Here is a 27,770-nt window from a genome sequence, read left to right as displayed (position 1 = left end):
GCCTACAAGACTGCATCAACTATGTCTCAGCATCAAGAGCTCATGCCAACCTTTACAATTAGGACCAGTCAGAGGAGAAACTCTCTTATACAGCCAGGGCTTATGGAAGGAAAACTAGGCGGCTGCCTAGGGTGCTGAAATTTGGGGGTGGTGCTGCACGGTGAGCACATGGGGCCCAAGCCCCAGATCTCCTTCTCAATGCCCTTGACTGTTGGCTTTCCCCTCCCGGTGTTTTGTATGCTATTTCTCTCCCCCCCCCTCCGTATCCAGGTCCAGAGCTTCCAAAACTCATCTTCCTGTGTTGTGCTGGCTCCTTGTGACCCATGTGGTTCATGAAGCAGTGAGGGGGAGCTCTGAGGTCCATGGGGGGTTGATAAAGAAAAGTTCCCTTGAGATTTCCAGGGGAAGGAGCTGTGAGGCCCACAAGAGGCGGGGAGAACCATGAGACCCACTTTGGGTCTTATTTTCCCAAGTTGAATTGGTGAGTAAAAGAGAGGACCAAGGTCTTACTTGGGGGAGGAGAGAGAAAAGACCAGGAAATAAGCTGGATAACTGGAGAAGTGAAAACACAGGTTCAAGCTGGCAGGGGGGATAGAAAGGGACAGAAAGGGCACTTAGAGAAGGATGAAGGGAGGGGAGCACCTGCATAAGGAATGGAGAAAGGGAGAGACTGCACTTGAAGGAGCAATGGAGGGCATACAGGAGGAAGGAAAGAGGGCTACAGTAAAAAGGAGAGAAGATAATGCAGGGGGAAGGGGTGAGGAGAGAGTACAAGGAGAGAGTGCAAGGAGGAGAAGAAAAAAGAAAGATCTCAGGAAGGAGGAGAGGAGAGATAATGCAGGGGTGTGATAATGTTTGAGGTAGGCATAAAGGAGGGAACAGGAGGCAGGTAGAGGAGAGAGTGCAGTGGAGGGGAAGGCACACAGGGAGATAGAGGAGAGAAGAGAGCAGAGAAATCACTGAAGGAAGATGGAAAAGAAAGATGGGAGAGATGAGAGAGGATATAGGAAGAAGATGGAGATAGATGAAAGAGGAAGAGAAGAGACCACTGGAGAAATTGGAGGCAGAACAGAGACAGGAAAGAAGGGTAGAAAGAAGGGAGAAAAGTAACTGAAGAAAAATGCAGTGCTGAAGGAAAGGGGGAGAAAGATAAAGGGAGAGACAGAAAAGAAAAGGAAGGCGGACACCAAAGATAGAAAATGAAAAAGAACTGGAAACGTGGGCAGAGAAAGAGAGACCCACAGAGCCGGAAAATCAAGCCACAGACAACAAAAGTCGGAAACTATTGTATTGCATGAAAGAGAATTGTAAGCGAAGTAATCAATAAAAGACATTCAGAGACCCAGTTCTCGGCATCAGAACCAGGATGTGTCTTCCACCTAGAGGGAATGTACAGGCAGGAAACGGATGAGATTGCACTGCTTGATTAATTCCCTTCTCTGCAGAACACACCTCTTCATTTCCCAGAGTTTGCAGTGCACTGCGTTCTTATATTTTGTAGTAACATAGGGACCTCCATTTTCAGTTTTGATTTTATTTTGCCTGGGATTTTCAGAGTTATAACAAGAAAAGTCAGTGGAAAAATGATTTTGATATAACACACAGGAGAAAAGTCAGTGGAAAAGTCTCATTTTCCACTGATTTCTTTTTTTGTTCTAATATTGCAATTCCCAGGCAAAACGAAATAAAAATAGAAAACGAAGGTCCCTAAGTAACAACAAGTGCTTGTGGGTCTCGGGAAATTGCTTATTTTGACAGTAGCTTGCACATTTTTCTCAGGTCTCTGCTGCTCGCTGCTAGCACTTTGAATGCTTACAATTGTGATATTTTATTGCATGCACGTTTTCTATGGGGGATGAGATAGACTGAGAGTAGAGTACTCAGTAGGTGTTTGCTGTTGGTATGCGATTCCACCAGATATGTTGAAAAAGGTACAGGCACCGAGGCAGGGAGAGCAGGCCCTTGAGGAGCGAGTGCCTGTTCCCTGTAAAGCACCTGAAATAAAGCAGAGGCCTCCGAGGATCAGTTACCCAGGTTAGCAGTTACCCCGAAGGGCAGAGAGAGCTTCCAGCAGCAGCACGGAAGCGGCAAAGTAGCGTAGACAAGAACGAATTTGAGTCCTTGCTAACTCGATGAGCTAGCAAACTAGTGAAGGTAATATACCCGGATGGCGTGACATCAGCATGAGGGAACGCTCTCGAGTTTCGCGCCAAGGGTGGCATAAAGACGGGGCGCGCGTGCTCATACCCTAGTAGATACCTGAGAGGAGCAATGGCGGGAGACTGCACCATATCCATTCCGGGGACGCTGGAGAGGTCGGCTTGTAGACGCTGCAGTAGCCATCTTACCCAGGTAAGCAGGAAGAGCCATGAATAAGGTGAGGCAAACGGGGTGAAGCTGTCTAGCACCGACGGACACAACAGTACCCCTCTTCAAAGGGCGTCCACGCTGTTTCCTACCAGGGCTTGGTTTTTGAGGATGCAATTTATGGAAGTCCTGTAGCTTCTCTTTATCCAGGATATTAGACATTGGTGTCCAAGAGTTTTCTTCAGGGCCATACCCTTCCCATGACAGGAGGTATTCCCATACTCTGCCTCATCTTCTCACATCAAGAACTGCGTCTACATTGTATTCAATGTCTTCTTCTGCATCCAAAGATGTAACTTCAGGTATCTTGTTGGAGAACTCACTAAGGATCAAAGGCTTCAATAGTGAGACGTGGAATGCCTTGTGGATCTTTAATGTAGATGGTAGCTTCAGACTGTAGGTGAGATTGCCCAGTCGTCGGAGAATGGGAAATGGTCCAACGAAGTGAGGAGCGAAGCGAGCTGAAGGAAGTTTAAGTCTTAAGTGTTTCGTGGAAAGTCAGACTTTATCACCAGGCTTGAATTCTGGAGCCTTGCAGTGATGAGCATCGTATCCTTTCTTTGCTCAAAGTCCTGCTTTAATAAGCATCTCTTTTGTCTGAGCCCAAAGTTGTTGGATATCTTTTGCAGTAGATTGAGCTGCCGGGGATGACACTGATAACGGAAATGGCAGTGGTGGTAGTGGTAGTCGTCCGTAGACCACTTTGAATGGTGTTGATCCAGTGTATGTTGCTGGATGAGAATTAATGGCAAATTCTGCCCAGGGCAACAGTTCACTCCAATCATTCTGGCGAGTGTTCACATAGGCACGAAGGAACTGCTTGAGTGTCCTGTTCATCCTCTCTGTTTGCCCGTTGGATTGTGGATGGTATGCTGAGGTGAAGTCAAGAGAAATATCGAACTTCTTACATAGTGCCTTCCAGAAGTTAGCTGTGAATTGGGCTCCTCGATCGGAAACTATGTGCTTAGGCATGCCATGCAGGTGGAAGATGTGCATAATGAGCTCCATGGCAGTGGGTAAGCCTGGGAGAGCCACAAAATGAGCCATCTTCGAGAACCAATCTATAGTTACCCAAATAGTGTTGTTTCCTTCTGAAGATGGTAAGTCTACCACGAAGTCTACGGCAATATGTGTCCATGGTTCTTCTGGCACTGGCAAGGGTTGGAGTAGACCCCCATGGATGACCCGGCGGTGTCTTCTGTTTAGCGCAATTTGCATAGTAAGAGACATAGGAGAATGTGTCTTCCTTCATGGTGGGCCACCAATAAAAGGTTTGAAGCTTAGACAAGGTTCTACGTTGACCAGGGTGTCCTGAAAGTTTATAGTCGTGTGCCCAAGCCAACAACTTCTTTCTGAGGTTCTTGGGTACGATGGTTTTTCCTGCAGGTACTGAGTGAGTAGCTGCCAAAATAACCCTCTCTGGGTCAATGATGTGTTGCAATTCTTCTGGAATGTCCTTGGAGAGGAATGAGCGAGAGAGAGCATCAGCTCTGATATTCTTATCTCCAGGGCGGTTCTTGAGCACAAAGTTGAATCTGTTGAAAAACAGTGACCATCTCGCTTGTCTATGATTCAGGTGCTGTGCGTGGCAGAGGTACTCCAGATTCTTATGGTCTGTGAAGACCGTTACTTGATGTTGCGCTCCTTCGAGCCAAGGGCGCCATTCTTCGAATGCCATCTTTATAGCCAGAAGCTCTTTATCTCCTATTCCGAAATTTTCTCTGCAGGAGAGAAGTGACAGGAGAAGAATAAGCATGGTTGTGGAACCTTTGAATCACCAGCCTGGCTTAATACGGCCCCTACACCAACGTCTGAGGCATCAACCTCCACAATGAAAGGCTTGGTGGTGTCTGGGTGTCGAAGACACGGCTTGCTTGAAAAGGCATCTTTTAGTTTCTGGAATGCATCAATAGCCTCTGGAGACCAATTAGCAACACTGGCACCTTTCTTCGTCATAGCGGTAAGCGGCAATGTAAGTGAAGAGTAATTCTTGATGAAGGTCCTGTAATAGTTGGAGAAACCTAAGAAGTGTCTGAGAGCTTTTAACCCGCTGGGTTGTGCCCATTTCTTAATACTCTCCAGCTTCTGTGGATCAATTTGAAAGCCTTGATTGGAAACGATGTAGCCTAAGAAAGGCACTGATTCCTTGTGAAATTCACATTTGGATAGCTTGGCGTAGAGATGGTTCTCACAGAGCCTCTGCAGTACTCTCTTAACATCCTCCAGATGAGTGGTCATGTCTTGAGAGAATATCAAGATGTCATCCAAGTAAATAACAACACACTTATAGAGGAGATCCCGGAAAATGTTGTTCATTAAATTTTGAAAGACAGCTGGGGCGTTGCATAGGCCGAAAGGCATCACTAGATATTCAAAGTGACTGTCCCGCGTGTTGAAGGCAGTCTTCCACTCATCGCCAGCTCGAATGCGAAGTAAGTTGTAGGCTCCTTTCAGATCCAACTTGGAGAAAATTTTAGCTCCTTGTAGTCTGTGAATAGCTCTGAAATCAGAGGCAGGGGATAACGATCCTTTAATGTTATTTTGTTGAGACCCCTGTAATCTATACATGGACGTAATGTTCCATCCTTTTTTCCCAGAAAGAAAAAGCCTGCGCCAGCAGGGGACTTGGATGGTCTTATGAATCCCTTTTGGAGGTTTTCCTGAATATATTCGGACATGGCTTTATTCTCTGCCATGGACAGGGGGTACACCCTACCCTTGGGTGGCTCCGTATAAGGCTTCAGATTAATAGCACAGTCATAAAGTTTGTGAAGCGGTAGTACATCTGAAGCTTCTTTTGAAAAGACATCTTGGAAAGATGCATATTGAGGCGGCAACCCAGCATTACTGGGATGGTAGGCATACAGAGTAACGGAGCTACCTCCATCAGGCATTTATCATGGCAGTCTGGACCCCATCTTGACAGTTCCAGTGTAGCCCAATTGAATTGAAGCATATGCTGCTGCAGCCATGGTAATCCCAGATGCATGGCCTTCTCTAAAACAAAGAAGGAGATAGTCTCAGAATGGAGGGCACCGGTTTGTAGACAAACTGGTTCGGTGAAAAGGTTACTTCACCCGGTAAGGGCTCTCCATGAATGGACGACAGTAGTAGTGGAGACTTCATATGGGAAGTGGGGCTCCATAGGTGCTCCACTAATCATTGTAAAATGAAGTTGTCTCCTACCCCAGAGTCCACTAGGGCAAGAGTCTGATACTCTAAGGGTCCGCAGATCAAGGATACAGGAAGAGAAAGTGGAGGAGAAGGAGTGGTGAGACCTAAGAAGAGTCCTCCCAGAGGACTTAGGTCTGCCAGTTTCCCGAACATATAGGGTAAGTTTGGACAGCATGACCAGCTTGCCCACAGTACATACACAGCCCCAGTTTCGTCTGTGTTCTTCTCTCTTTTAATGTCAGATGGCTGCGGCCTAATTGCATAGGTTCTTCTTCGCCGGCTACTGGGACCGAAGGAGCAGGCCTGGGTATGGACTTAACTCGAACTTCACCCTGAAAGGGTTTTCTGGGAGTCTTGGTCTCTTGAACCTTGTCGAGAAGTCGGCGATCAGTCCTTGTTGCCAATTTCACTAGTTCAGCCAAGGTCTCAGGCCTCTCATGAGCGGCGAGCTCGTCTTTCAGACGAGAGTTCAGTCCTTCAAAAAAGAGGGTCTTCAGGCATCTCGGGTCCCAGTAATTCAGACGCCAGTGTCTTGAATTTGATAGCGAAGTCAGCTAATGGTTTATTACCTTGCTTCAGGTGAACCAAGGAAGATCCTGCAATGGTATACCGGGCAGGGTCATCGAAAACTGACTTAAACAGTTCGAGAAATCCTTCAAGGTCGTGAAGAATCAGATCCTCGCGCTCCCACAGCGAAGAGGCCCAAGACAATGCTCATCCGTTCAGATACGACAGGATATAAGTGGTCTTGGCATATGCTGTGAGAAAGTGGCTAGGTTGCAATGAAAAGTGCATGCAGCACTGGTTAATAGAGATGTGTATTGTGTGATCGATCGTCTTAACGATCGATTTCGGCTGGGGGGGGAGGGAATCGGATCGTCGCGGTTTTGTTTTTTAAAATATCGTGTAAATCGTAAATCGGGGGAGGGCGGGAAAACCGGCACACTAAAACATCCCTAAAACCCACCCCGACCCTTTAAAATAAATCCCCCACCCTCCCGAACCCCACCAAAATGTCTTAAATTACCTGGGGTCCAGTGGGGGGGGGGGGTCCCGTTGTGATCTTCCACTCTCGGGCCACAAGTGCGTTGATAGAAAATGGCGCCGGCGCTACCTTTGCCCTGTCATATGACAGGGCAAAGGTAGCACCGGCGCCATTTTGGTTCCTGTCCCCGACGTCACGAGCGTAGAAGATCGCTCCCGGACCCCCGCTGGACCCCCAGGGACTTTTGGCCAGCTTGGGCGGGCCTCCTGACCCCCACAAGACTTGCCAAAAGTCCAGCGGGGGTCCGGGAATGACCTCCTGCACTTGAATCGTGTTGCCGTACGGCCGGCGCCATTTTGCCGTATGGCAATATGGCCATATGGCCGGCGCCATTTTCTATCAACGCACTCGTGGTCCGATAGTGGAAGATCACAACGGGACCCCCCCCACTGGATCCCAGGTAATTTAAGACATTTTGGGGGGGTTCAGGAGGGTGGGGGATTTATTTTAAAGGGTCGGGGTGGGTTTTAGGGATGTTTTAGTGTGCCGGTTTTCCCGCCCTCCCCCTCCCCTCCCTCTTCCCCCGATTTACGATTTTTGACGATAAATCAGGGGAATTCCTATTAAATATCACCTCTAATGATTTTTGACAATTTAAAATATATCGGACGATATTTTAAATCGTCAAAAAACGATTCACATCCCTACTGGTTAAGGAAGCCTCTTCAGCTCCAGACTTCTCCCGAGAAGCGGGTAGGAGCTGATAGAGGCACAGTAGTCTTGACCGTCACCTCAGATGGTTTAGCTTCTTTACCTGTGGTGGAAGGCGAGTTCATCTGTGTGTGCAGTAGGTTGAATGCAGCGGTCAGTCCCTCCAGCGCAGTCTGCTGTTCGGAGATCCGCTGGGCCAGACCTGGAATGGCCTGCAGCACAGTGAGCTGAGCCAGATCCATGGAGTTAGCAATCTGTTATGGTTGAGTGTGTTTTGGTGGATCCTTGGGTACTGTGGGAGATGACCACGCCCACGGGGAGGAGCCCGTGAGGAGCCACAGCACTGGGCTAAACTTGTAATGCACAAAACACAGTTAGTTCTTTATTAAACAGCTTGAAGAGAGCCACCAGAGGTGGCAGTAATGAGGCAGTCTCGTAGTTGCAGTCTCAGGGACCTCGGCAGAGGGAGCCCTTTTCTCCTTGATGATGATAGGAGGTTCCGCAGCAGGTTTCCCAGCGAGGAGATACTGTGGATAAGATAGACTGAGAGTAGAGTACTCACTAAGGGGTAGATTTTCAAAGGGTTACGCGCATAGGTGACATGCGTAACCCGCGAAAACCTACCCCAAATCCCCTCTGCGTACGCCAAGCCTATCTTGCATAGGCCGGCGGCGCGCGCAAGCCCCAGGATGCGCGTTAAGTCCCGGGGCATTCCGGGGGTGGGCCGTGGGCATGGTTCCGGCCTGGGGGCGTTCCGGGGAGCATGGCCGCAGCCTCTGGACCAGCCCCCGGACCGGAACATGGCACGCCGCCAGCCAGCCTGCGCGTGTGCAAGTTACGCCTGCCTCGAGCAGGCGTAACTTCTGGAATAAAGGTAGAGGAGGGTTTAGATAGGGCTGGGGAGGTGGGTTAGGTAGGGGAATGGAGGGGAAGGTGGGGGGAGGCGGAACGGAGGCCGGCTGTGCGGCTCGGCGTGTGCAGGCTGCCGATTTTGCTCAGCCTTGCGCGGGCCGATCCCGGATTTTAACAGATACGCACAGCTACGTGCATATCTATTAAAATCCTGCGTATTCTTGTTTGCGCCTGCTGCGCGAACAAAAGTACGTGTGTGAATAATTTTGTAAAATCTACCCCTAGGTGTTTGCTGTTGGTATGCAATTCCACCAGATATGTTGAAAAAGGTACAGGCACCGAGGCAGGGAGAGCAGGTCCTCGAGGAGCAAATGCCTATTCCCTGTAAGGCACCTGAAATAAAGCAGAGGGCCGCCAAGGAGCAGTTACCCAGGTTAGCAGTTACCCCAAAGGGAAGAGAGCTTCCAGCAGCAGCACGGAAGTGGCAGAGTAGCGTAGACAAGAACAAATTCGAGTCCTTGCTAACTCGAGCTAGCAAACTAGTGAAGGTAATATACCTGGATGGCGTGACATCAGCACGAGGGAACGCCCTCGAGGTTTGCGCCAATGGTGGCATAAAGACGTGGGGTGCGTGCGCGTGCACACCCTAGTAGTTACCTGGGAGGAGCAATGGCGGGAGGCTGCACCATAGCTGTTCCGGGGACGCCGGAGAGGTCAGCTTGTAGACGCTGCAGTAGCCATCTTACCCAGGTATGCCGGAGGAGCCGTGAATAAGGTGAGGCAAACCTTATTCACGGTGAGGCAAAACATTGCATCCTGCAGCACATAATATTTGAGGCTCAATGGCTCAGAACAGGCTGAAGAACTGCTCATAGACCTGGTTCAGGCTAGGTAAAAAAAAAACATCAAACAAAGACAAACTTTAAAACAATTTATGCTCCTCAGTAAAGACTGAGGCAAATTATTCATTCAGTTTTTCTGCCATTTCTTTGTCCTCCCTGAATATCCCTTTTGCCCCTCGTCATCTAGCAGCCCAACTGACTCCCTCAGAAACATTTTGCTTTAAACGTTTGATGCATTAGCATGTCATTAGCTTGATGCATCGGGCATTGACTTATTTTAGTGCGCGAGTAGAGAACAATGCTCGTTGAAGTTCAGCATATATATATTTTTCACTCATGTCTTATTGCATCGGGGCTAGGGTAGGCTGCAGTTTTCAGAAAGAGTGACTGAAAACCTGGGTCTTCAGCCGGCTGGGTGCTCTTAATTAAGAAGCTTGAGTGGATGACCGATTTGGTCTGTCATTGTGATAAGAGTCCCTCCTACAATGGAAACAATCAATAGATGTTTATTGTATTTAACTTTTGCTTTCATAGCTGATGAGGACTAAAAACGGCATTGACAGCTTCCTATATCCAATAACCACTAACAAACAAGCTCAAATATTTGTAAAGACGTCAGAAATCATTGCAGCCTGATCAAGTTATTATCCTAGATTTTATTCTCTTGATGTCCTGCAGAGCAAATACTGCCTACATCCACGGGCATAGGCTTTAAAGCGTTTAAGGAAGCCACTGCCTAAGAGCTCGTTTCATTTTTGTTTAAATAGAGTGGAGATGTTTGTGGTAAAGGAGTGAAAGAGAAAAGAATTTGTATCTTCCTTTGATATTTAACCCAAAAATATATATAGAGAGAGTGAGTAAAATTAATGTAATAAGGTATGTAACCTTGATAATAGGCATCCTCGATGAACGTTTTCACGTAGATTGTTTCTCCGTCTTATATCTAATCGTAGGTCTTCGAAGTACCACAGATGTTGAAAAGAAAAAAAATTTGATTTTTGGGTTGTTTTGCAAGTAAAATATAAAGTCCCAAACAATATCAACAATTTCTGAGCGTATAACAGAGCAGGACTTATCTCACTATGGCTGAACTGAACACTAGTGTGGCGCATCCATGCACTGATAATATAATTCCAAAAATATGATGGCATTCAGTTCAGCCATAGTGAGATAAGTCCTGCTCTGTTATAAATTCAGAAATTGTTGATACTGATTTTGCTTGCAAAAAAAATCCCTTCCCAAAAATGTTTCCTTCTTAACATTTGTGGTATTTTGAAGACCCATGGAGCCCCTGAGTCAGCACACAATAGATACTGGGATAAGCAGTGTTTATTATTAGTGCTAAGTTACATTCCAGAAAGCAAGGCAGAATACACAGACATAGCAAAAGCAACAGTTACAATGATAATCATGTAGTACAAACATTTTCTTTATGATTTAGGGCAGCTGAGTTGCTTCTTTTCATAAGGATTCTCTCTCTCTCTCTGTCTCTCCCTCTGCCATCTCCTTCCACTGCCTCTGTTAGTTATACCCGTTTTTGTCTGTGCGTCTGCAACCATGTTTAGAGAAACATAAGCAGTTTTCCCAAAACACAGTCCATGGTGAGAATTTCCCTCCCTATGGAGCCAGCACATCTGTAGTTTACTCCTTCTGTTCTTACACTTGTTATAGTCACGTGATATGTGTCAGTGTGAGAACCCTGAGTCCACTAAAGGTCTAGCGTCTGAATATATCCTTAGCTAAGTTTCTCAGGCTAAGTAATTCTTTAGAGACTGTGAGTGGGAAACAACTCCTTACGAGGGTCTTTGCTAATAACTGACACCCTAAACCTAGAGGCAACCTACATTTCACAGTCATGACCATTCATATGGACTGTTAGAACTTCCAAAATTATTGTAACTCCATATTCTGTACACTCTCATCACTCATTGCTGTGTTGAGCATGGTTGTTTGTGAATTAGGGTGTTGTTGTTACCCCTATGTCTCTCACCACTGAGTTTTGATGTACACACTCATTCAACTGGGCCCTTCATTTTGCAAAAATGTCACACTGCCCCTTTAAATTCGCATATGAGCATTTTTAGTTGTTCCTTGGGTTGGCTGACAATATCCACATCGGTTGCTGTGACCTGGATTTCTTTTGTCTGCTGCAGCACCATTTCAGCTGCTGAAGTCTTTTCAGTGCTGTTGCATGGGTCAGATTTGGCTAAGCAAGGAGACGGCATTGAATTGCTTCATTCTGTACCCTGGGCATTGAATTGCTTCATTCTGTACCCTGCAGACTAGAAGGTCATGAAGCATGTCGTTTATGGTTTTTCTGAATTTCCAATCTCTGCGATTCTGCGCTGCTCAGCCATATAGGTGGCAATGCTCTCATTACAACCTTAATTCAGTTTCTGGAACTGAAACCTTTGCACTACGATGGACAAAGTAGGTGAGAATGGGCCTTCGGCAGCGCAATGATCTCCGCATTTGGCAAGGCTGGCATGGCTAATTAACAAATGATGGTGTATGTTTTCCCCCAGGCACAGTCAAAGGCTGTTTCATTCAAACTTTTGAGTTCATTTACTAACAGGTCGATACAGTAACGTTCAGTTAAAGATTCCCCGTCTGTAACGTGCTGGGAGCGCACAATACAGACGAGTAAGGCGATCCAGCCATACAGTCTCCAGTTTCACGCGTCCTTAGCGCTTCCTAAAATAGACTCATAACCCTTTCCGCACCCAGCATGTAAATGAACGAAAAAGCTGTATAATGAAGGAATTAGCTATTCCCCTCCGATACTGTAACGGGCGCTGATATTATCTCCTCAGTAACCCGCTGTTTTGCCGCGGCCTTAACGTGTTAGTTTACCGCCTCCCCCTAGTAGGAGTTAGTGTAGTGTAGTGTAGGGTAAAAAACATTGCTTACCCACCCTGGTCCCGTCCGGTCTCCGGGCCAGCCGTCCGGTCTCCGTTGTAGCCCCAGTCCGGTCTCCTGCAGCCCGTCCGGTCCCCTCCTCCCGAAGCAAAAAAAAAGAAAAAACGAAAAAGTAGCAAGGCTCGGGCCTGCTACGGCAGACCCTTCTCCCTTCCTCCCGATTTCGCACGGCCATTCATCCAGGCAGAGGGAACCGGTGGCGAAAACGGCCACCGGTTCCCTCTACCTGGATGAATGGCCGTGCGATTTCAGCGCTGAAGGCAGTCACATGCCGTGGTCACGGCATGTGACTGCCTTCAGCGCTGAAATCGCACGGCCATTCCTTCACTGCCGGTGGCCGTGCATTCATCCAGGCAGAGGGAACCGGTGGCGAAAACGGCCCACGGTTCCCTCTGCCTGGATGAATGCACGGCCACCCGGCTCCCTCCGCCTGAATTAATGCGCGCCTGTGCGACCCGGCCGGGTCGCACAGGCGCGCATTAATTCAGGCGGAGGGAGCCGGCGGTGAAAGCGGCCTCCGGCAACCCCCACCGGCAGTGAATGAAATGACAGGCAGCAGCGCACCCAGGTTACTGTATAGGCGCTGTATTAAGCGCCTATACAGTAAAATGGGTTACGCGGGCATAACCCTTCCCTAACGCTTTAAAGCCGCGGCATGCATTTGCATGCGATTAGAGGAGAGTATCGGGGAGTTAGTGAAGAGAACTGTGCGTGCGGGGAGGAAGGGTGCGCCTGACACTGCCGCACTGTTTCTACCGCGGCCTTACTGGATCGACCTGTAAGCCATGGTATCTTTCCCATTGGGAAAAACACTGCAGGAGTCACAAAGCAGTTGTGTTTGGCACTGCTGCTTTGTGAATCTTGTGGTATTTCCCCCAGCGGGTAAAAATACCGCAGCAGTAAAGCCCCCCTCCCCCCCAAAAAATGCATGAGGGTGGCGCGGACCTTGGGGCCACCATGTCTTAAAGGGGTCACAACCCCAAGTATTACCCCCCCCCCCCCCCCGAAAGTAAAGAAAAAACCCTGGTGGTCTCCGCAGATCCCCTGTAATCCCCTGCCTCCTGCCACTCCCAGCTGCCCCCTGGAGGCTGCTGTAGTAATAAAAAAATGTACAAAATGTTTAAAGATTCAGATCAGGCCCCACACTCAACCCCCAATCCTTCCCCAGCAAATACAAATTTTGACCCCTGGAAGCTGGAACCCCTCGCCCTTGCCCACCCATTGTATAGTGGGGGCCTGGAGTGCTCCCTAGGCTCTGAGCCCGGCGGGGCCCATTTTTCAGAACGGTGCTAGCTGGCTGGGCCGGCCTTTGCCCCTATAATGTGATGGGGGCAGCCAGCGCCTTTTTTGAGAAATGGACACCATCACGCCTGGAGCCTAGAGGGCACTCCGGGCCCCCACTATATCACGAGGGCTAAAACTGCATGTTCTGGGGGGGGGGGGGGAGGGGTCCTGAGGGGGGGCTAGTGAATCCCTGCCTCTAGGGGCCAGAATTTGTACTTGTTGGGGGAGGGGCTGAGACAGCAGCGCCTTAGGTGAGGCGGGGGGGGGGGGGGGTGGGGAACGGAAGTGGGAGATGGAGGTCAATGGAGACCCCCAAGGTTTTTTTTTCTTTACTTTTGGGGGGAAGGTTACTTGCGTCCAAGCAGCCCCTTTAAGCCTGGGCCATGGGAGTAGCGGGATCTGCATTAGCATCCTGATCCTCGAGATGGAGCTAACCTCAGATCAAATAATGTAGCCTGTGATTTTTGAGGCAAGCTGTGTCATTCGATTTGCATTGTTTAGCTTATTAATGAGCGGATTCACATGTATTTGCATACTAATCGGCTCATTATAATATGGGTGGTGCCAGAAGCAGAATAATGTAAGATATTTGAAATATCTTGTGTTATCCCTGTGTTAGGGCATTTATTGCACAGTAAACAGCGTTTACCACATCGTAAATGGCCTAACATGGCTTTGTGAATAAACCCCTTTGTTTTTATTTATATCATCAGAATTCAAATAACAAAACAAATAATCCAAAACTTCAAACAAAACTGCACAGTTGACAAGCATCAAATCCAATAAACAAAAATCACAATGTCAAAATTAAGAGAATAAAAATGGTAGAATTAAAAAACCCAGAGAGACAAAGTTCCATCATATTAACCACCCGTGCGCTGCCACTCCAGTAAAAAAACATAGAGGGGTAGATTTTCAAAAACGGCGCGTTCGTGTACTTTTGTTGGCGCTCCAGGCGCCAACAAAAGTACGCGGGATTTTAGTAGATACGCGCGTAGCCGCTAAAATCCTGGATCGGCGCGCACAAGGCTGCCTATTCCGTGTAGCCGGCGCGCGCCGAGCCGCGCAGCCTGCCGCGGTTCCCTCCAAGGAGGCTCCGAAATTGGAGCGGCCTCGGAGGGAATTCGCTATCGCCCTCCCCTCACCTTCCCCTCCCTTCCTCTACCTAACCTACCCCCCCGGCCCTGTCTAAACCCCCCCCTACCTTTGTTGGGGGATTTACGCCTCCCGGAGAAGTAAATCCCCGCACGCCAGCGGGCCGCTGGCGTGCCTAGACGCAACCCGGGGGCGGTTCCGGAGGGCGCGGCCACACCCCCGGACCGCCCCTGGCCGATACCACGCCCCCGGGCCCGCCCCGAAAACGCAGCGCCGATCGGCCCCGCCCCCGACGCGCCCCCCTCGGAAAACCCCGGGACTTACGCGAGTCCCGGGGCTCTGCGCGCGCCGGTAGGCCTATTGAACATAGGCGCGCCGGCGCGCAGGGCTCTTAAAATCCGCCCCAATATGCATTATGCAATATCAGAGGAAGCAAATTACAATGCGTTCTGTTCAGCATAATGTAAGAATAGGGACCAAATTACGTCAAAGAAGGTTAAATCATCTTTAATTAAATATTTTAGGCATTCCAAGGTCAATATTCAAAGCCATTAGACAGATAACTGTTGCGTCCGTCGGTCTCAGACGGCTTCGACCTTTGTGCCTCACCTTTCTCTCTGCTCTCCCCGCTAGCCTCGGGAAGATGGCGACCGCCGCGTCTGCTTGCCGCTCTCTCCGGCGTCCCCGGAACGGCAATGGCAAAGCCTCACTCCATGTTTCTCCTAATGGCCTTCTAGGGTGCACGCGTGCACGGCACCCATGTCTTTATCCACGTCATGGCGGGAACCTCGGGGGCGTCCCCCTCGAGTGACGTCACGCCATCCTGGTATTTAGCCTGCCCTTCGTTTGCTAACAAACTCAGTTAGCAAGGATTGGATAGGCCTCCGGTCTGAGCTACTCTGCTGCTTCCTTGCTGCCGCTGGAAGCTCTCTCTGCCCTTCGGGGTATTTCTCTAACCTGGGTATCCGCTCCTTGGGGGCCCTTTGCTTTCTTTCAGGTGCTTATCTGGGATCGGGTACTCGCTCCTCCTGCTACCTCTGGATCACCTCAGCTGTATAATAAAAGACAAACCTCTGTGTTTGCATGTCTCGAGTCTAGCCCAGTACTGTGGTTCCTCACGGGGCTCCTCCCCGAGGGCGTGGTCATATCTACAGTACCCAAGAATCCACTCAAACATCTCAAAACCACAACAATAACTTGCACGTTATCTATCTAAATGGCAAAGTTGTGAATACCGAGCCACTTATCCGGCTAGATTATCTAGCCAGATATAAAAGCGGCGTTCCGGGGAGAGTTAAGTTATCCAGCTAACTTAGCTGATTTTTACTATATCCAGATAAGCTATCTCTCCGGCCTTCTGTGGCCAGATAACTTCCAAGATATCCGGTTAAGTAGTGCTGTCAAAAATGTAAAAAAAAAGAAGTAAATGGCCTGCAACCTGAGTCTCTGCTTCCCCTCCAAAATTTCAGAGAAAGCCCTGCCGGGCCGTGCATCCACCCATCCCCCAAACTCCTTGAAAGTGGCGCAATCATCCCGAGGTCTGCAACACTTTTCCTGGTTCAGTAACAAAAGAATAAAATTGTGGCCTCCTGCTGGACCCCCCCACTCACCTGAAGTTCAGGTCCCGGCCAGCCTCCCCTCACCCATTCTGGACTGCTCCCTAATCCTCCCCCCCCCCCCCCCCCGACACCTATAAACCTCTGCCGGGAGCGAGGTGTGCGTTTACCCCACTCCCGGTGCTTCCGTCAGCATCGGCACTGGAAGTGTAAACTTCGAACTGAGGGTTTTTTTTTACTAACTGGGAAAGGGGTAAGAATCTAATATGATTTATTTCACTCCCTTAGTACTGTCTTTGCAGACATTTGTGCTGCATTTAGACTTGATCACGTAACATGACACATAGTAACATTTCCATTTTTGGGTTCCCCCTCCCCAGCTCCGTATCCTGATTCTTCACCATACTCCCGTTAGAAATTTAGGGATGTATGGTTGCTGTTAATCCAACTAATGAAAGGAAAATAGAGGAAGAATATTATCCAGAGAACATTTCACATACTAACATCAGCTGGCATATCCTCCTTACCAGAACCAAACCGAGCGAAATATACACGGGACGGGCAACCTTCTGAGCAATTCCACGGGTGAGAAGTATCTTACCCAGGTTAATCGGCCACGAGGTGGGCTGAAAGTTTGAATGACCACCGTTCTACAGCACAAGCGCTTTCATCCTCATTCGGAGGAGACATTCCCCTGGGGAAGCAGAAATACGGGCGTAGGCGCCGTGTCCGAATCTTCGTGCGGGCTTTTACGGCAAAAAAAAAAAAAAAAAAAAAATCTACCCGCCAAAAAGAAGCAGGTGCAAGCGACCAGACGCGGACTGTGTGCCCGCAGGAAGGCAGGCGCGCACTTCGGCTTTCAGAATCGTCGCACAGCCCGCGGGCACAGAGCACCTGGGGAAGAGTTTGGAAATCGTCCACACAGCACACAGAAGTTGGGCACCAGGCCAATGGATGTTTCCAAGTGCAAAGCCTTTAGGGGGGGGGGGGGTGCTGAAGCCCCTTTTCTCGGGCACTAATAAACAGAGTTTGCCTGCGGTAGGGAATCTTCGTAATCCCAAAGGCGCAGAATCGTGAAACATGCATTAGAAGTACAGAAACCACCCTGATTTTCCTTTTGCACTGATCTGGGTTATGACACTTTCTAGTCCAGATTTGTTAAAATCCCAGTTTCCTCAGCCTAACCAATTTATCACATTACTCACATGCCACCTACAAACAATTGGTAAATTCATCCGGCTTTTTGTTTCAAACATTGGTGAAGTGAACTGCATTCTTTCTTTCTTTCTTTCTTTCTTTCCAGTTGGAGAGACCTTATCTTGGGCAGACATCAAAGCTCTCCAAAGATGTTGTGCTGAATGAGCTCTGCAGACCACCTGGGTCTCTTCTTCGGATGGAATTCAACCTTTACAAGCTATTCAAAATATCGTCTGCATTGTGGCTCAAACATCACAAACCACTGTGTAAAGGCTTCAACTGTTTACCCCCAAATGCTTTGAGGTACAACAACAGCCATGACTTCAAAAACACAAAATAGGATGAAACCCTTTACAAAGCACAATAACCATTCCTTAAAGGGTCTTAGCCCATTCAGAACAAAGGCCCGATTTGAAGGATCAGATATTTTTAAAACACAGATGATGCCTAGAGCACAAACAAGTTCCATCAAAAAAAATCCCAAAGAACGCATAAAAATGGGAGAGAAAAGCCATTTTAATTGTTTCTAACTTCAAAGAGATAAAAAATAGGGAGCCAATTTAACTTCTGACACTTATGCAAGTTATGCAAGCCATAATCAAAATATTTTTTAATAGTTTTATTTTCATTTGCATAGAAAATTGGTAAAAAGCAACAAAAATACTTGAGCTGAGATCTCAAGCAGAGACATTTCTTCAGGTTGCAGTTCCCATGTTGGGATCCTTTTCTACATTTATTTCATTTACTGACATTCAATCAAGATATCACATCAGTTTACATTCAGGTACTGGAGGTATTTCCCTATCCCCAGAGGGCTTACAATCTAAGTTTTTGTACCTGAGGCAATGGAGGGTAAAGTGACTTGCCCAAGGTCACAAGGAATGACAGCAGGACTTGAATCCTGGTCTCCTGGTTTGTAGTGCACTGCTCTAACCACTAGGCTATTCCTCCTCCTCAAATCAAATGTACTGAGGAACAAGCACGTGAAGCAGGGTCAGACTCTTTGGCAGCTTTTTTTTTTTTTTTTGCCGGATATGGACATATTGGTCAAACCTTTCCCAATAATTATGGCAGAAATGCATGACTGCACATTGGCTTCCCAATTGTTTGAATCAGCCCTGAAAGAGTAGGCTCCTCTGTGACAAAACGAGCATGGCAGCTGTCTCTTGAAGCTATTCTCACTGGAGATACCAAAGAGTGGCCTGTGGGGCCTACCAGATTACAGCAGGTACATCACTCTCATAGTGACACCTAGTGGTCATTTAAAGAGCAGCACTGAAGGTAGTTTTATGGAGAACAGCATCTCTCTGTTCTGATGTAATGGAAGTCACTGAATTATTTGTCCTTTCTACAAAAAGGTGTGTAGTAGAAAATGTCCATTTCTGGGTGACAGTTCTCTGACAGTAACTAAGTAACAAGAATCTAGATGCAAGATCTTGGAGGAAAAAATTTCAAAAAGGCCAAAATGGAGAAAGATGAAAAGAATAGAATACCATGCTCCTTCAGTCCTTGATATTCAAAGGCTGGTGAATGCAGTATTTTGCCTGGAGTTTTGAATGCTTTGGCACTTGAGTTGAGATTGGGAACACTGCTAGATGGAAATGATGGCAGGGGAATATATTAAAATATTTTCTGTTTGGAGCAGAAAAGTTTGTCCCTTTTACAGTCAGAGATGCTAGATGATTTAATTCCAACATTTTGCACTGGAAGGAAAGATGATTAATTTATTAGCCAGAGTGCACACAATTAAAATCAACCATGCTTTAACGTACAGGTTATAAGGAAACCTCACATCTTGCAAGGGGGCTAAAAGTATTTCATGGCTTCAGATTTAAAGACATCCTTTACAGACTTGCTTTCTATTTCTTGTTTGTCAGTCCTGATTAGGCTGGAATGTTTTTAAACTGATGACCTAACGTAGAAATGTGATGGCAGGAAAAGACCAAACGGCCTATTTAGTCTGCCCATCCACAGCATCTGCTCAGTTCCACAATCCCTATCACTCCCTTGGAGATCCCCCGTGCTTGTCCCATGCTTTCGTGAATTCAGATGCTGCCCTTGTCTCCCCCATCTCCACTGGGAGGCTGCTCCATGCATCCACCACCCTCTCTGTAAAGAAATATTTCCTCAGATTACTCCTTTGTCTACCCACTTTCACCCTCGTCCCATAACTCTCTTCTTCTGATATTTGCTTCTGATATTTGCCCTCCGCAGGCTGAAAAAAAAGATAGGTAACTTAAGCCTCAGGCTCCTGACAAAAAAAATAGACTGAAATGAAATGAAAGACAATTCAGTGTCTCAAGAGCGGCTGCTTTTCTTGGTGAATGGGAAAGGTCGCAGGGAAAACGTTGATACAGGCAGCAGGGCCCGGTTCTTGTGGCTAGCAAGGAACCTAAGAATATGACTATCAACCTTCAGAGGCGTGGTGGCCGTCATAGCTGATATCTGCCAGTGCGTGGCCAAATGAGCTTACGTTTAGAAGCCTTCCTGGTGGATAGAAATGCACCTGGGTTTGCTGGTACACTTGGATAGCCTGACACGGTATTTATTTTTTTTTTGTATTGAATTCCCCGTTCATTTCCTTTCTCCCCAGTTATAACTTTCTTGCTTGATGGGAACTTGTGATTATTTCATTTCATATTACTAAGTTTATTCTTTGTCTTCTTTTCACCTTTTTTTTTTACTTTATTTCACGAAATAATTGTATAATCTAATAAACATAAAATTAAAAAAAAAAATGACCAGATGGGTTAATGCTGCTAATTATCATGGCTGTTTCTTCTGTCCGCCCTCACTGGCTGCTGTTATAATAAAACCCATCAGGCCTGGCTGGAACAAATATTAAAGAAAGGGGGAGCAAATATCAATAAGCCTTTTTGAAAATTGGTTATTTGCATGGCCAGGGTTCCGGATGGCGAAACTATGCGCGGGTACATTCCCCCTCCCCCCCCCCTGACTGAAACACCCCCCCTGGGAGCACTTGCTATAACAGTGGCTATGTGTGGCTGCATTGCGAGTCTGCATGGCTTGGTCTGCTGGGGGCAAAGTGCAAACCCAGGGATGCAGGCAGCGGACTCTGCAGTTGGACACCTCCATCCTTTGAAAATTGTGCTCGAATTTTCAAAGGGGTTTCGTGGATACAAGTGGCATGCATGTCTGTAAGTGGCGTACATGCACACGCACGCCATCCTATAAACCTGGAGAGCGTGTGCCTGCGTGCCGCGTGCACGCGTGCACGCCGGGAGGAAAAGAAACAGGCGGGCTAGGGGCATTCTGGGGCGGGGATCTTATCGCGTGCGCGCAAGCTGTTATTTTGTAAGAGGAACACGCTCGCATACGTTCCTGAACTCGACCAATCATTTTTACACCCTGCTAACGGACTTTAGAAATTGAAATTGGGTGCGTCCTTTGACTGCGTTTTTTTGGGTGGGACGTTTGGGTGAACTGGTGGGGGGGTTCAGGGTGAAAAGTTCCAGAGGGTCTAGGTGAACAGGGGAAGGACTGAGTGAACTGGTGGAGGAATCGGGAAACTGGCGAGTCCAACCATGCACGCAAGCATTTTCAGAATGCTGTACGCACAATCTTTACAAAATACCTGCCTCCGCATATAAATCAGGGTTATTATGTATTTATGTTATATATATATTTATGCACTGTACACACGCGTACGTTTACAAAATGGGCTGGGAAAGTAGGCGTTTTCTGGCATTGGAAATATATGCATTTACCTCAACATGCGTGTGCTTTCAGGGCAGAAACTCATGGCACCTGTCACACGGTTTATAAAATGCTTGCATGAAACCTCTGTGCATCCAATGAACATGCACAAATTGTGTACTGCAGACAGTTTTGAAAGTTGGGCTTCAAAAGGCACAAGAGACATTAAAACCATAATTTTCGAAAGCACAGTGCAGTTCTCTAATCTGCTATTAATGACCTACAGAGCATTAGAGCTATTCTGAAGATAAAGCTGTGTTACCATTGACTTCAGTTTTCCATTCCGGGCTGAATTAGCCTGGCCAATCAGAACCCGAAGTGCTGAGCTATAATACGAGCCATGAGATGAAAGGAAGAGTATGATGGCACAGATAATGAATTGCTGTACAACAATTTGCAATAATTGAAGGGAAACTTTTTTTTTATCTGCAGACATCCTAGGACTTTAAATATAAAAATACTCTTTAGAAATGCCGTTCCTTGCAAAAAGGATTGTAGCATTTACCAAAAACGTATACCTTAAATCCTTCATTGACCTAATTAAAAATATCATCTCCAGCAAACTGCTTTATTGGGTTTCTTTAAGCAGCTTATTTCATTTTGCTTACGTTGTTATTACTAATAATGTCTGAAAAAAGTATCACACTGTATACTGGACCCTGGTTTAATGTCTCTTCTACAAGGCTGCACTGGCAGCAGCAGACCTCTCCTTACTAACAGGCCAATACAGTAAAGGTCGCGGGAGAGCGGGCGAGCACAGGCCACTCTCCTGTGCGCGCGATTCAGGGGGGACAAACATGCAAATTAGGGCCCGCGGTAAAAAGAGGCCTCTTTTTTGACGGAAGCGGCGGCTGTCAGCGAGTTTGACAGCCGATGCTCAATTTTGGCGGCGTCGGTTCTCAAACCCGCTGACAAAGACGGGTTCGGAAACCGGACGCCGGCAAAATTGAGCGTCCAGTTTTCAACACGCGAGCCGTGGGCAGATTTTAAATTTTTTTCTTTTCTTTTTTTTTTAATTATTTTAAACTTTTGGGACCTCGCCATATTAAGTCTGAGGGTGCACAGAAAATCATTTTTACTGCTTTTCTGTGCACTTCCCCGGCACCAGCAGAAATTAGCGCCTACCTTTGGGTAGGCGCTAATTTCTGAAAGCAAAATGTGCGGCTTGGCTGCACATTTTACTTAGTGAATCGCGCGGGAATAACTAATAGCGCCTGCAACATGCATTTGCATGTTGCGGGCGCTATTAGTTTCGGGGGGGGGGGGGGTTGGATGCACATTTTGGACGCGCTATTAACCCTTACTCAATAAGGGGTAAAGCTAACGCGTCCAAATGCGGGGTAACAGTGCACTGTACTGTATCGGCCTGTAAGTTAGATGGGCATTGGTACAATACCAGTCCCAGAGGGAGGAGCTGTCATGGGGAGCTGAGAACAGGGACTACCCCTCCAGGAGCAGTGCAGGACCACATGGTTGGAGCTGGGATTATCTTCTGCCTAGCCAGCCCCCTCCCCCGCAGGTTGTGCCCTTGGATTCTGGAGGCCAGCAGGACTTGGCTTTGGCTGCTGTGCATACTGGAAGCTGGACCAGGCTGGATTAGAGTGGGACAAGGCTGGAAACTTGGAACAGGTTGGGCTGAGATGTACAAGGCTGGAGGCTGGAATCAGGCTGGGCAGGTCTGGAACATGGCTGGGGAAGCAGGAGCAGGGCTGGGCTGAGCTGCACGAGGATGAGGGCTGGAATCAGGCTGGGCAGGTCTGGAACATGAATGGGGAAGCAGGAGCAGGGCTGGGCTGAACCGCACGAGGATGAGGGCTGGAAACAGGCTGGGCAGGTCTGGAACCGGGCTGAGTAAGCAGGAGCAAGGCAGAGCTGGACTGGAACAAATCTGGTTCTTGGGACAAGCCCAGGACAAAGACTAAGAAAAGGTACAGATGCAGATTGGGTCCAGAAAAGACAATGGCAAGACAGGGACTGGGACAGTCACAGGACAACAAGACTAGACAAGGACAGGACTAGGCAAGACAGACAGGACTGGACAAGGCAACTGAACAAGGAACACTGAGGCCTGGAAGCAGGGCAGGAGAAGGCCCTAAAGCCATTAGACATGGGAAGGCCTGAATAGGCCACAGAGCTAGGAACCAGAGAACAGAAGGCCCGGAGGCCAAAAAGCTTAGAAACAGAGACAGACGCCAGGTCAAGGAGCCAAAGAATGACTGCATGAAATGGCAAAGTGGTTCTGGCAAGGTTGGGCTAAATGGATCCGGAACCTGGGTGTGGTGCGAGCAGTTGAGGAGGTTTGGTGATGCTGGAGTTGAAGCTCGCTGAGACCCCCGATGGGGGTCTCAGCGAGGTAGAGTCATCACAGGTAGAGTACATCACAGGTAGAGTACATCACAGGTAGAGTCAGGTAAGCCAGCAAGGAGACGGCTTGGGCAGTTGGGTCAGAGCTCACTGGAGACCTCTGCTGGTGGAGAGATGTCACAGCGGACTGGGACAGGGCACGGTGAAGCTGCACGGCAGGTGAACGTGCGACAGGAACATCCCCTATCAGCAAGATAGGCAGTGGAACAATGGTAATTTCAGAAGGGAAAGAGCCTTGAAGGATACCAATAGGTAGAGAAGATTGTTCAAGGTAGGAAATGTAAAGAAGGAACCTACAAGCACAATTCAACCAGACTTAGACTAGGCCAAAGGCATAACACCTACTCCATCCAGATTGTATAAAATGTATGATATGATGTCGGATAAGTGTTGGAGGGAGCGCTGGGAGGAGGTTACTGTGGGACACATTTGGTGGCAAAGATTGCTTTGTATTGGAGAGAGGTTCAGCAGTACATAAAAACCTTGACAAATCATAGCTTGACATGGGACCCTAAATTCATTCTTTTTAACATGGCTGTGGAGGAGGCCCCCTCGAGAGGTAAACAAGCCAATTTCTCAGATCCTCACCACTGCGAGATGCACAATTGCGGCTGACTGGAAGAAGGCGGCAGCCCCTACAAGGTGGCGGGTTTACAAAAGACTGGAGGAGATACAGAGAATGGAACATCTGACGGCCGTCAGGAAAGAGAGACTAAGGAAGTCCTACATAGACTGGAGATCTTAAGAATGAGGGGGGTGGGGCTGGGAATGGGAAAGAGTTGGAGGAAAATGAGGAAAGCATTATTTAAACTCCATATCTCATACTGTAGTTGTTCAATATTTTCATAATATGTGCAAGATAGAATTGATGTCATTGTTGGTATTTCCTCAATAATAAATTAATTGAAAAAACCAAAAACATTTCTTACCCACCTGGGCTATAATCCTAGGTGAGGGACATGGAAAACGCACATAAATAAAACTGACCTTAAAGATGTCAACAATGAAAATGCTATCAAATCTCTGTTTCAGTGCAAATCATCATCATCCATGTTTACGTCAAATCACAGCCCAACTACCACCAACAGCCTGTTTCAATTAGAAACTCTTTACCTTTTTCCTAAATGTTTTTCTGCACACTGTACTTCAGATCGTAATTCATCCAGTAATGAGTTCCACCGCAAACATTCATCCTCACCACATCAAAACATGGGGGTAACCTGCATGGAGCAGCAGTAACTGCCCTTAACAGAAATGTGGGGGTAACCTGCATGGAGCAGCAGTTACTACCTTTAACAGAAACATGGAGGTAACCTGCATGGAGCGGCAGTTACTACCCTTAAGAGAAACATGGGGGTAACTTGCACAGCGCAGCAGTTACTACCTTTAACAGAAATGTGGTGGGTAACCTGCATGGAGCAGCAGTTACTACCTTTAACAGAAACATGGGGGTAACCTGCACGGAGCGGCAGTTACTACCCTTAACCGAAATGTGGGGTAACCTGCATGGAGCAGCAGTTACTACCTTTAACAGAAACATGGAGGTAACCTGCATGGAGCGGCAGTTACTACCCTTAACAGAAACATGGAGGTAACCTGCATGGAGCGGCAGTTACTACCCTTAAGAGAAACATGGGGGTAACCTGCACAGAGTGGCAGTTACTACCCTTAAGAGAAACATGGAGGTAACCTGCATGGAGCGGCAGTTACTACCCTTAAGAGAAACATGGAGGTAACCTGCATGGAGCGGCAGTTACTACCCTTAAGAGAAACATGGGGGTAACCTGCACGGAGCGGCAGTTACTACCTTTAACAGAAACGTGGGGGGTAACCTGCACAGAGCAGCAGTTACTACCTTTAACAGAAACATGGGAGTAACCTGCATGGAGCGGCAGTTACTATCTTTAACAGAAACATGGGGGTAACCTGCATGGAGCAGCAGTTACTACCTTTAACAGAAACATGGGGGTAACCTGCACGGAGCGGCAGTTACTATCTTGGGAAGCTTGCTGGGCAGACTAGATGAACCATTTTGGTCTATTTCTGCCGTCATTTCTATGTTACTATATGTTACTATATGTTTATGTATCAGTGTTCGTATTTTCAAGCTGGATTCTTTGCTGGATAGGGAGCCAGTGGCGCTCCTTCAGTTTTGCAGTAATGCTCTCTTTAGAGCTGGAACCTGTTATGACCCTGGCTGCTGCAATTTGACCCCAACTGCAACACTACCATCCTTAAGTCCATTTCCGTAATGTAATGTCTTAATGGTCTAATCCTCCTCAATTAAAAACTGCAGCTTTTGCTACCATTCTAAGGTGATCTTTAAATGTAAGCCTGAAATCAAGCCGTACTCCTAAATCCCACCCTTCCATCTCGCTGGAGAGATTAGCATTTCCAATCCTTAGGAGACTCCCTACCTATCCAGAATGTCTTTGTTTTTTTTGCAAGTTGAGCACCAGCCAGATGTCATGCATCCAGCTGTTTATTGTTTTTTTTTTATGTGGTGATCAAGAAATTTAGTTGGCAAATCTCCATCCACTTCAGGTGGAACAATAAACTGCAGATCTTCTGCACAGCTTTAGTAACATACTTCTAAAGCCTTTAATAACGCCACAGTGCCGATTCTGGGCTACCCATTTCACTCATTTTCCAGCTACAATTGCAATTAACCCTTGAAGGCCTCTGCAGAAAGATTCCTACAACTGCAAGGCCTGCACGTAAGAATGCAAATCCAAGTCTTTATTCAGATCCATGGCATCTTGTCTCAGCTGGATCCACGGAGCACCAACAGCAGTGCAGGAAGGAACAGGAACATGCAGCTGTTCCATGCCTGCCAGCATCTCACTGTCACTCTCCTGCACGTCGGTCATGTCTGTGACATGGAGTGGGCTGCACTCTTCGTCCTATTTATTGCAGTAGGCGAAGCAGGACTACGACTACCAGAATGCACCTGGAGGGAAGATTTAAGGAGACGGCGCGGGCTGCACTGTGCTGTGCTGTCACACGGTCGCTGGCACAGTTTTAGGGGCCTGCGCTTCTGGACAGGAGGCTGGGAAAAGCCCAGGACCACTCGTGATTGTGGATTCTGAGGCACTGGTTTAATAAAGTGCGTCTCTCGTCCTGGTGAGAGGGGTTCCCTTACTTTCATAAGAGAGATGAGAGGCCTCCAGGACCATTTTAACAACTTGAAAAGACAGGATTTTTACACGACTCTCTCCCTGGTATGTTTCTCTGTACCGTGCCTGGAGTTGGCGTCATTGCATGAAGGGTGACTCTGACTCTCCCCTGATGCCTCTGAATCCAAGAACGCCTAGGAAATTTAGTACATAACAGAGAAGGATTTTGTCTGGCGACTAACGCTGTAAGGGCAGGAAAACAAATCTGTCTTCTTGTGTTTGATTCATACACGAAAGCCTGATTCGGTCTAAGCTGCTCACGGTCATTTGAAATTGAAAGAAAGACAGGGAGAGGGGGGTGGGGGCCCGCTGTGCGGGAGACCCCAGGCTGATTTCCCGCACAGGTTTTCGCTCCTGAGAGAGGGAAAGAACGCCCGCGGCGTGAGAGCCAGCTGCAGAGAGCTGGGAGTCCGGCTCGCAATTCCTTAGAGGTCCTTTTATTAGATGACCGGAGTCGCTTGCGGGATATGGCGGCCTGGCCAGGAGGATGATGCGGCTGCCAGGGCAGAGCTAGTGCCGCACGTGGCCCCCGCCGTGCCCACCCCCACCGGCTCCCTGCTAGGGAAGGCGTGTGAAGCGGAAACGGATGCTCTGAATGCCCGGGGCCATTCCGGGTACGGGAGCGAGGTTCCCTGCATGAGAGCAGCGCGGAAGATCGCCAGTGGCGGCAGAGCGCTCTCACTGGCGGGCCCGGAGCTTGCGCTATTCTGCGCGTTCCGGGGGGGGGGGGGGGAGTGAAAACCTGGTTCCTCCCAGCTGATGAGAAGGAAGGCTGGGAGCCAGGCAGTGCTGCGAGAAGGAAGATCTTTCTGCAGAAACAAACATGCTTTCAGTTTTGCCTGTGGGGGTCAGGGCGGTTGGAAAGATGGTTGGGGAGGCAGCTTTGTGCGAGGGATGTTGAGTTCTTGATTGGTTTTAAATTGTGTGGTTATTTGCTTTAACTGCTTTTGTATACTGCTTTACGGCGCCATGGGCAGATCTTGAACAGGATTTGACATATAGAAATATATATATGTGTGTGTGTGTGTGTGTACATATATATATATAATAAATAAAATAAATATCAGCCTCCATTCTGCTCTCAGGCCCCGCCTCCCATCAGGAAGCTGGACATTAAGGGGCAGATTTTCAAAGGGATACGCGCGTAACCTCCGAAAAGCTGCCCCTTCCACCCCCTGTACGCACCGCCGAGCCTATCTTGCATAGGCTCGGCGGTGCGTACAAGCCCCGGGACACACGTAAATCCCGGGGTTTTCATGGGGGGGGGGGGGGGGCGTGTCGGGAACGTGTCACGGCCTGTGCGTCATCGGGGGGTGTTCCGGGGGTGGGGGCTGCAGGCGTGGTTCCGGCCCAGGGGCGTGGCGGGGGCTTGGCCTCGGCCTCTGGACCAGCCCCCGGATCGGAACATGGTGTGCCGGCAGCCGGCGCGTGGGTAGGCGCTAATTTCTGAAAGTAAAATGTGCGGCTTGGCTGCACATTTTACTTTCTGAATCGCGCGTGAATACCTAATAGCGCCCTCAACATGCATTTG

This window comes from Rhinatrema bivittatum, chromosome 4 (genome assembly GCF_901001135.1).
Source record: "Rhinatrema bivittatum chromosome 4, aRhiBiv1.1, whole genome shotgun sequence".
Taxonomy (NCBI): domain Eukaryota; kingdom Metazoa; phylum Chordata; class Amphibia; order Gymnophiona; family Rhinatrematidae; genus Rhinatrema; species Rhinatrema bivittatum.
Note: the sequence above shows the minus strand (reverse complement) of the source record.